Below are 7,644 nucleotides of genomic sequence, written 5' to 3'. Positions count from 1 at the left end.
GAGAGAGAGAGAGAGAGAGAGAGAGAGAGAGAGAGAGAGAGAGAGAGAGCGCCTTGTATGGGTTTTTGAAACTTCAAAGACCACCCCCAGCTACATACTTCCTCTCACAGTGTCAATCCCTGGTGAATACCATTCAAATATGAGCCTGTGGGGGTCACTCTCTTTCAAACCACCACATTCCACTCCCTGGACCCCATAGGCTTGTGTCCACTCATAATACAAAATGCATTTAGTCTAACTTCAAAAGTTCCCATAGTCTTCCAGTCTCAGCACAGTTTAAAAGTCCAAAGTCTCTTTTGAAACTCCTAATTGTAACCTCCTATAAAATCCAAATTGTAACAAAAAAGCAGATTATATACTTCCAAAATACGATGGCACAGAATATACATTACCAGTCTAAAAGAGGGAAAGGAACATAGTGAGGAAATACTGAACCAAAGCAAGACAAAAAACCAGCTGACAAACTCTAAATTCTCCCTCTCCATGTCTGATGATATCAAAGTGCTCTTCACCTCTCCAACTCCTTTCAGCTTTGGTGATTATAACATAGTTCTCTCTCCCTCAGGCTGGTTCCACACACAGTCTGCAGTTTTCCTTGGCAACAATAAAGGCAGCAACCAAGAAATTTTACTTTAACAATGTGTAACCACATTTTATTACAAGTGTAATTTGGATTTAACTCATTAAATAAGTTGTTAAATTTGTAATGTTGCTATGTCTGTTGATATTAAGGAAGAAAATGAGGTAGAAATGAATCAGTAACAGAAGAAAAAACAAAGAAGTATGTAAATATGAAGACATGCAAGAAAGATTGAAAATAAAAGTGAATGTTTAGCTGGGGAGATGAACCAGATTGGTAAAGTGCTTGCCACACAACTGTGAAGACTTGAGTTCACATTCCCAGAATTAATGTGATTTGGTTGGGAGCGGGGGGGGGGGAGGGGGAGAGACAGGCAGATTTGTGGATATCTTTGGCCATGCAGTCTAAGCAAAGTGATGAGCTCTAGGTTCAGTGAGAGTCTTTGTCTCAAAAAAATAAAGGGGAGAGGAAACAAGGAATATACTTGATGACAACCTCCAGGATCCACATCTAAGAGCACATATATTCACATTCTCACAGATGCACATACAAAATGAACACATATAATGCACACACACACACACACACACACACACACACACACACACACACACCTTACTTAAAGATGTTATGTGTCTCTTTGGAAATGGGCAAAGAGACATCTTGTGGCTGGTGGTGTTCATATATCAGTCAGGGGCAGAGAAGATGGCAGTCTATTGTTTATACAAGCTTGATGTCTGACTTGATGGGTAAAGCTGTTTTATATCCAGGACTCATAAAGATCAAATAAAATCTAGGTAGCACAGTACAGGAGGAAAAAGATGGACAGAAACCTGTGGGCATACCAGGCCATAGACATCTGCTTGCTGCCACACCAAGCAACACAGATGGAGGATGTCACACAGGAACCTGTGAGGCATATAACCAGCCTACAGTGGGAGCTACCAAAATGTGTGAGTATGTGGTGTTCAGGTAGTAGAGAAACAGAAGTGGAGCAACTTGAGCTTTAAAAAGAGAGATGGAAATGGAGACTTGAGGGTGGAGGCCTGTTGTGAGTGGCCAGCCCTGCTACCTGGGACCATGGTGAGGTCAGGTCATAGCCAGAGCTGCCAGTAAGGGCCATGAGTCCATGGCTATACACCATAGGATTGTCCCTGAGAGCAGGCCTTGCATCTCTCCCAGGCAGCATAGCAAAACTAGTCCTGGTTGTGGTTGTGGTGTGGGTGAGTCACTCTCGAGGGTGTGAGTTTGTGAGACCTGACCCAGTCACTCATTTGCTGTGGGGTGTCACAGATGCTGCTGTCCCCTGCCACCTCCGGCAGTTGGGGAAGCTGCCTACAGGGTCATGAAATCAGGAAAGCTAGCTCTGCCCCTAACCAGCTGCAGCACTACAGGGTGTGAGGCCTGTATCTCCCCTGGACAGCACAGCTGTGGTGGTGGTGGTATGTGTTGGGGGAGAGCACAGGTGAGCCAGCCCCAAGGGCTAGAGCTTGGGAGAGCTGATCCCACCACACATCTGCCATAAGGTGATGTGGGTGGGTGCAAGCAGTAGTCAGGAGATCTGGTCCCAGGTGGTCAAGAGAGCAGGAGAACTGGCCCTTTCCCTTGCTGGCTGCTGCACAAAGGAGAGCTGCACCTGGCCTGGGCAGCAGAGTAGGGCTGGTTGTGGTTGAGGAGATGTGGGTGAGCCACCACGGAGGATCAGAGCATAGGACATCTGGCCCTACAACTTTTCTAAGGTGATGTCCTCCTCTTTCCCTCTCACTACCTACAGTAGTCAGAAGACAGCTAGCCCTGCTCCCTCATTGGCTGTAGCTCTCTGGAGAGAGAACCCTTCTCCTTGCCTGGGTAATACAGTGTATGGTGAAGGCATAGGTGAGCTTTCCCTTCTCCTGCTCTAGAACTTGGGAGGGTGGCCCTGAACCTTGACTGAGCAGCACATTGGAGCCGGTTCTGGGTTCTGGAGGTGTGGATGCAGATGAGCCATCCCTGAGGGGATGAGAGTGGGACAGTTGACCCTGCATCCTCCTGATGGCTGGTGGCATTGGGTAGCCTAGCCAGAGCAGGGCTGGAGAACTTGCTCTAGTGGTTCAGATAAAGGCTAATCAGTTCAGTCACCACCCAGGCCCATATCCAGGGCTCTGAATTGGTTCATCCCCAAGTCTACACCATCTACCAACACTTGGTAGAGAAAGGGTAAACCCTGTTCCAAAGCTGCAGGATCTCCATGACATAGGGCAACAACAGGATAACTGGAAGAATTCCTGATGAGGTTCTAATATTGATGGTGTCACAGAAGCCAGACATCTCAAGCTAAGACCAATGACTCATTGCAATGAACATTTGGAAATAAAGATATGTGGGCAGAGGGATAAACTATGGGACACACTATGACATACTACAGCTTTCAAAAAATTCTGTGCTTTATCTTTGTTGTTGTTTCTTTGTTTGCTTACTTGTGTGTTTTATTTTGTGGGGGAGGTTGCAAGAGCAAAGGGCAGCAAAGGGGATTGGGGGATGAGTGGGAATGTGGCACATGATGCGAAACTCACAAAGAATCAATAAAAGCTTTTTAAAAGATGTTATATGTATGATGATTATAAGCTCTCAAAATTCCTAAAGTCAAAATTCAGTAAACTGATATAAAAGTAAAATATGTTTTAAAAAAACTCAGAAACTTCCTTTAAGATTGATGTGCTTTTTAGAAACATTATAAGAACTGTCTTAAAGAACAAATTATTTTGTATTTTAGAAGATAATTATATTTCCTCATTAGTTTGCCAGATTTTTTAACTGTTTAGTAAACCTAGTCTTAACAAAATTAAGGTTTATTTAGAGATCTATTTGTTTTCTTCCAAGCTTTGTCTAAATGTATACAAAAGTTAAAATGAAAACCCATGGCTGCTTCTTCTAAATTGATGTGTATGTTTCTGCGTCACGCACACCGGCGCCATGTCTGCATGGGCAGAAAACACCTTGGGGTGGGTTCGCACTGCAGAGCTAAACTTCCTGAAAATAGAGATGAGCTACAAGAAAGAATACTACTTATTAATTACACGCGGGAGAACCCAACCCTCTCCCGCATGTCCCATTGTCTCTGCTGAGTGTGTCTCTCAGTCCCAATGGCGCGTGGTCCGATCCTCAGTGGAGCTGTGTCCAGAAGGCGGGTCCAATCAAGTAGGCGTGACAACATTGGTGGTTGGTCCGGGCGACGAGTGGGCGTTGACAGTGGGCGGTCTGAGGACGCTGTGTTCTGGGACGTCCGGGGGAGCAACTCTTAGCGTGTCTGCAAGGGGCGCAATACAATGCTTAGAGGCTGGTGGGCGGGACCCAACATTGATGAAACTGTTTTTCATTTTCAACATCAAAAGCTTGGTGCAGCTTGGAGTCCTGAGCCAATGAGGCAGAGAAGGCTAAAAGAACAGCCAATATTTTAACATGTGACCCTCAAACTTAGCCAGGGTTTAGGGAACAACAAAGACTCTCTCTGAAACTTCAGTTTTCCACTAAATCATCTATCCTCTGTTTTAGATGCCATGGAGGCCCCAGAGATTGTCTCTAACCACTGCATATTCCTTCAAAGAAAAGTCAAGAAGTACTGAGAATGCCTCTTATGCTATCAAAGGAAACCACATTTTCAGCAAGACCTTGAGCCATCCCTGCAGATAGCATGCACAGCTGGTGAAAACATAAAGGAGCCAAAGGATTCCTCATAAGCTCAACAATAACCTCTATGGAGCTAACTCTTGACTGCCTTTGACACTATACATAGTTAATTTTGGCTATCTATGGGGTCTTTGATACCCAACAGAAAAATGCAATTCAAGAATCAAATAATTACAAATATTCAGGTGACCAAATTTACCCCAATTCAAAGGGACATTATCAGGTCTTTTCAAGAACTTCAATAGCTATCAAAATTTAAAGTATTCCCAAGTAGGTTTGCCTGTCCAAAATAAATACTATTTTTGAGAGAGTACTGTAGATATGAGAGAACATTCTTGGAACAGCAAATCAAGCAAGGATTTGTATTTCTTTAAAAGGATCTCAAGGGGCAACTAAATCTATGGATTCATGACCTTAGCTACTGGTTTTGCTATTTCCTAAATGGGAGGCATCTTGATATGTATACTCACCTTGACCTGTACCTGCCTGGAAAATCCTTTTCAATGTGCTCTATCCATCTGTTGAAACTTATTTGTCTGGCTCTAATGAAGTAAATATCCCACTCTCTGTTTAACCTTTCTCCTATTTTTACTGGGCAAAATCTCCATCACTGCCAGGCATATTACATTTATCCTCCAATTTGTCCTATAGAACTTGTATCCCAGACTCCAAACACAATCCCTTAATTCCCCCTACAAGTCTTAGACCCCAGATTGTTCCCAGGACATCACTGGAGATCTGTTGCACACTGATGGTTCATATCTCTCCTCCCTCTCAGAACCCTAGCAAAATTAAAGCCAAATTATCTGCTGTCTCCATGACACAAGACTTGGAATTTCTGGTCTCTTCTTTTGTGGGTAAAACTTTCACTCATACCAGAACAGCTGCTTTGTTTCTTCTTTCTGCCATCAGCCTGTTTTCTAATCACTGGATGGATGTAACCCCATTATTCACAGATTAAGCATAGAGGAGAGTTGCCCTTACTGCCTTGGATATTTGTTGATACTTCATAGGACAGAAGGACAGGAATCATCTTCAAATTACCCCCATCTCATTCTTAGTTCATTTTGATTAACACTGTCTTCGAGAAACATTACTAAAATCCTATGTTTTTGTAGCTAGGTAATGGTGGGAGTATGGCAATTTTGATTGATAGCATAAATGTATCCGTTTTCTCTGAGAAAGACTTTACCATCTCATTAACACCAGCATTAGTATGAAGAGTAGACAACCTGTGCTGTCATTATCATTTATTAGCACTATAAATTGCAGCAAGGATTGAGCAGTTTCTCTATATCTGGCTGAACTGTAAATGAAGTTCTTTCTGCTGGCCTGGTCATCCCTCATAGTTAGAGAATGACAAACCAAGGAATTCCTTTTTAGCATCTCTAGAAGCACACCTCCATTTTGATTTGCCAGATCTCTGAAAAACATAGGCAACACTAGCTTCATCTAAATGCTGCTTTGATAGTAAAGATTAATGTGTTTCATCTTTATTAAATAAGAATGAGCATACATCCTTGTCTCTCATCTTTTTTTTCTCCATTAGTTTGTTTCCTTCTATTTTCCAAAGGAGTTGAAAGTTGTGTAGATAGCCATGACTTTCCAATTTAGAACACACCCTTCTTCTCTTCTAATGTGTATAAGAGTTGGCCTGCATATACTGCCTGCACAGTTCTTGCATGTGTGGTTCCCATGGAGGCCAGAGAGGGCATTAGATCTCCTGTAACTGGAGTTATAGATGGGTGTCAGCTGCCACATGGATGTTGGGAATCAAAACTGAGTCCTCTGGAAGAGCAGCCTATGCCTTTAACTGATGATCTACCTCTCCAGGGCTTAGAGACTTGCATATGCTAAAATAGTACTTTTATTTATGTGTTTTTTCAACTCATACTTTTTGTGTTTTTCTTCTAGAACTCGGATGGTAGAGAATGTTAGATTTATTGTTTTCTTCCCATAGGCTTCATGTTGCACCCACTCATCTTTTTCTCGTGTGATTTATTTCTTGTGTATAAAATGGGTGTGCTGTTTTGCTCTATTTTAATTCATTAAATATCTACTCGGCCATCTCCAGTTAGCCACTGAGTCCTGCCAAAAAGGCTTTAATTGTGACGAATGTATTATTCAGTTTTAAAATGCCTCATTTCTTCTTTAGACTTTATACATATATGCTTAGATTACTTGCTCTTTACTTCCAGAATAATCATACTATTTGTGGAACATTTTTATGGTAGATACTTTTGTAGATTTAGGGACATTTTCTAAGTACATAGTCATTTAACCTAGGAATAAATATGACCTATTGCTTCCCAATATATATTTTATGTCTTACTTTGCAGTTCTGGCTGCTTACTTGATTCTCTCTTTGGAATAACGTCTGTCCTTTTGTTACCTAGGTTCTTTTCACTCACAATTATGTGGGGGTGTTGTCTAATCCACTATATTATCTTCTATATTTCTTTGAAAGCACAATTCAATGGAATTATGCACACTTACAATGTTATGCTCTCACCACCACTATTCATTCTTGGGATTTCCCCATCATAACAGATAGAAATGTATAGCCATTAAGTGCCTCCTATCTTTCTACTCCTACTCCCATCTTTGGCAACTTCAACTCTATTTGCTGCTTCCATTAATTTGTCTATGCTAGGTCTTTCATATAAACAGAAATATAAAATATTGTGTTCATGTGTTTGTCACATTTCATTTTCTATATCATTTTCAATGCTCTTAGTTGTGCCAGGAAGCATTTGTGAACCCCCAAAGACCACCAAGCAGCCATTTCCAATGTAATAGTATTAGGTTCTCTTTATTTTAAGTTTGGGCTTGAGCTCTTCTACAACACAACCCTGACACAGCAGGACAGGAAGGGAAGACAGGACCTTTGAACCCTCAACAAGACAAGTTTTTATAGGAAAATAGAAGCAAGTGAGGGGTGAGGGAGAGGGTGTCCAGTCTGGCAGATATCTAATACAATGACTATAAGCCAACAGGTGGGTATGCTGAGGCAAGACTGTATACAATCACAAATGTTCTGAAAGTACATCTGAAACAATCAGACTAATCTTTGCTAGGAAGTAGCTAGTGAGTAATTCTGGCCAAGGACAAGCTACGGGGTTCTTCCTGGTATGTGTTTATAGCTTGGGTTCTGTTACTCTTCTTCTTGTTCTTCTTCTTGTTCTTGTTCTTCTTGTTGTTCCTCTTCTTGTTCTTCTTCTTGTTCTTGTTCTTCTTGTTGTTCCTCTTCTTGTTCTTGTTCTTCTTCCTCTTCCTCCTCTTGTTGTTGTTGTTGTTGTTGCTCTTCTTCTTCTTCTTCTTCTTCTTCTTCTTCTTCTTCTTCTTCTTCTTCTTCTTCTTCTTCTTCTTCTTCTTCTTCTTCTTGTTTTTCTTCTTCT

At 41.7% G+C, this 7,644-nt stretch overlaps 1 non-coding gene and 1 pseudogene across 1 annotated transcript; both read left to right on the top strand.

Moving 5' to 3' along the window:
* Positions 1-6,174, top strand: part of LOC110313746 — a 47,562-nt pseudogene extending 41,388 nt beyond the window's left edge.
* Positions 1,214-1,359, top strand: LOC115063206. Its single transcript, XR_003843091.1, has one exon. It is a non-coding gene; the product is annotated as a small nucleolar RNA SNORA48 (small nucleolar RNA).
* Positions 6,175-7,644: the final 1,470 nt, after the last annotated feature.

This window comes from Mus pahari, chromosome X (assembly GCF_900095145.1).
Source record: "Mus pahari chromosome X, PAHARI_EIJ_v1.1, whole genome shotgun sequence".
Taxonomy (NCBI): Eukaryota; Metazoa; Chordata; class Mammalia; order Rodentia; family Muridae; genus Mus; species Mus pahari.
This window is presented reverse-complemented; position numbering and strand designations above follow the sequence as displayed.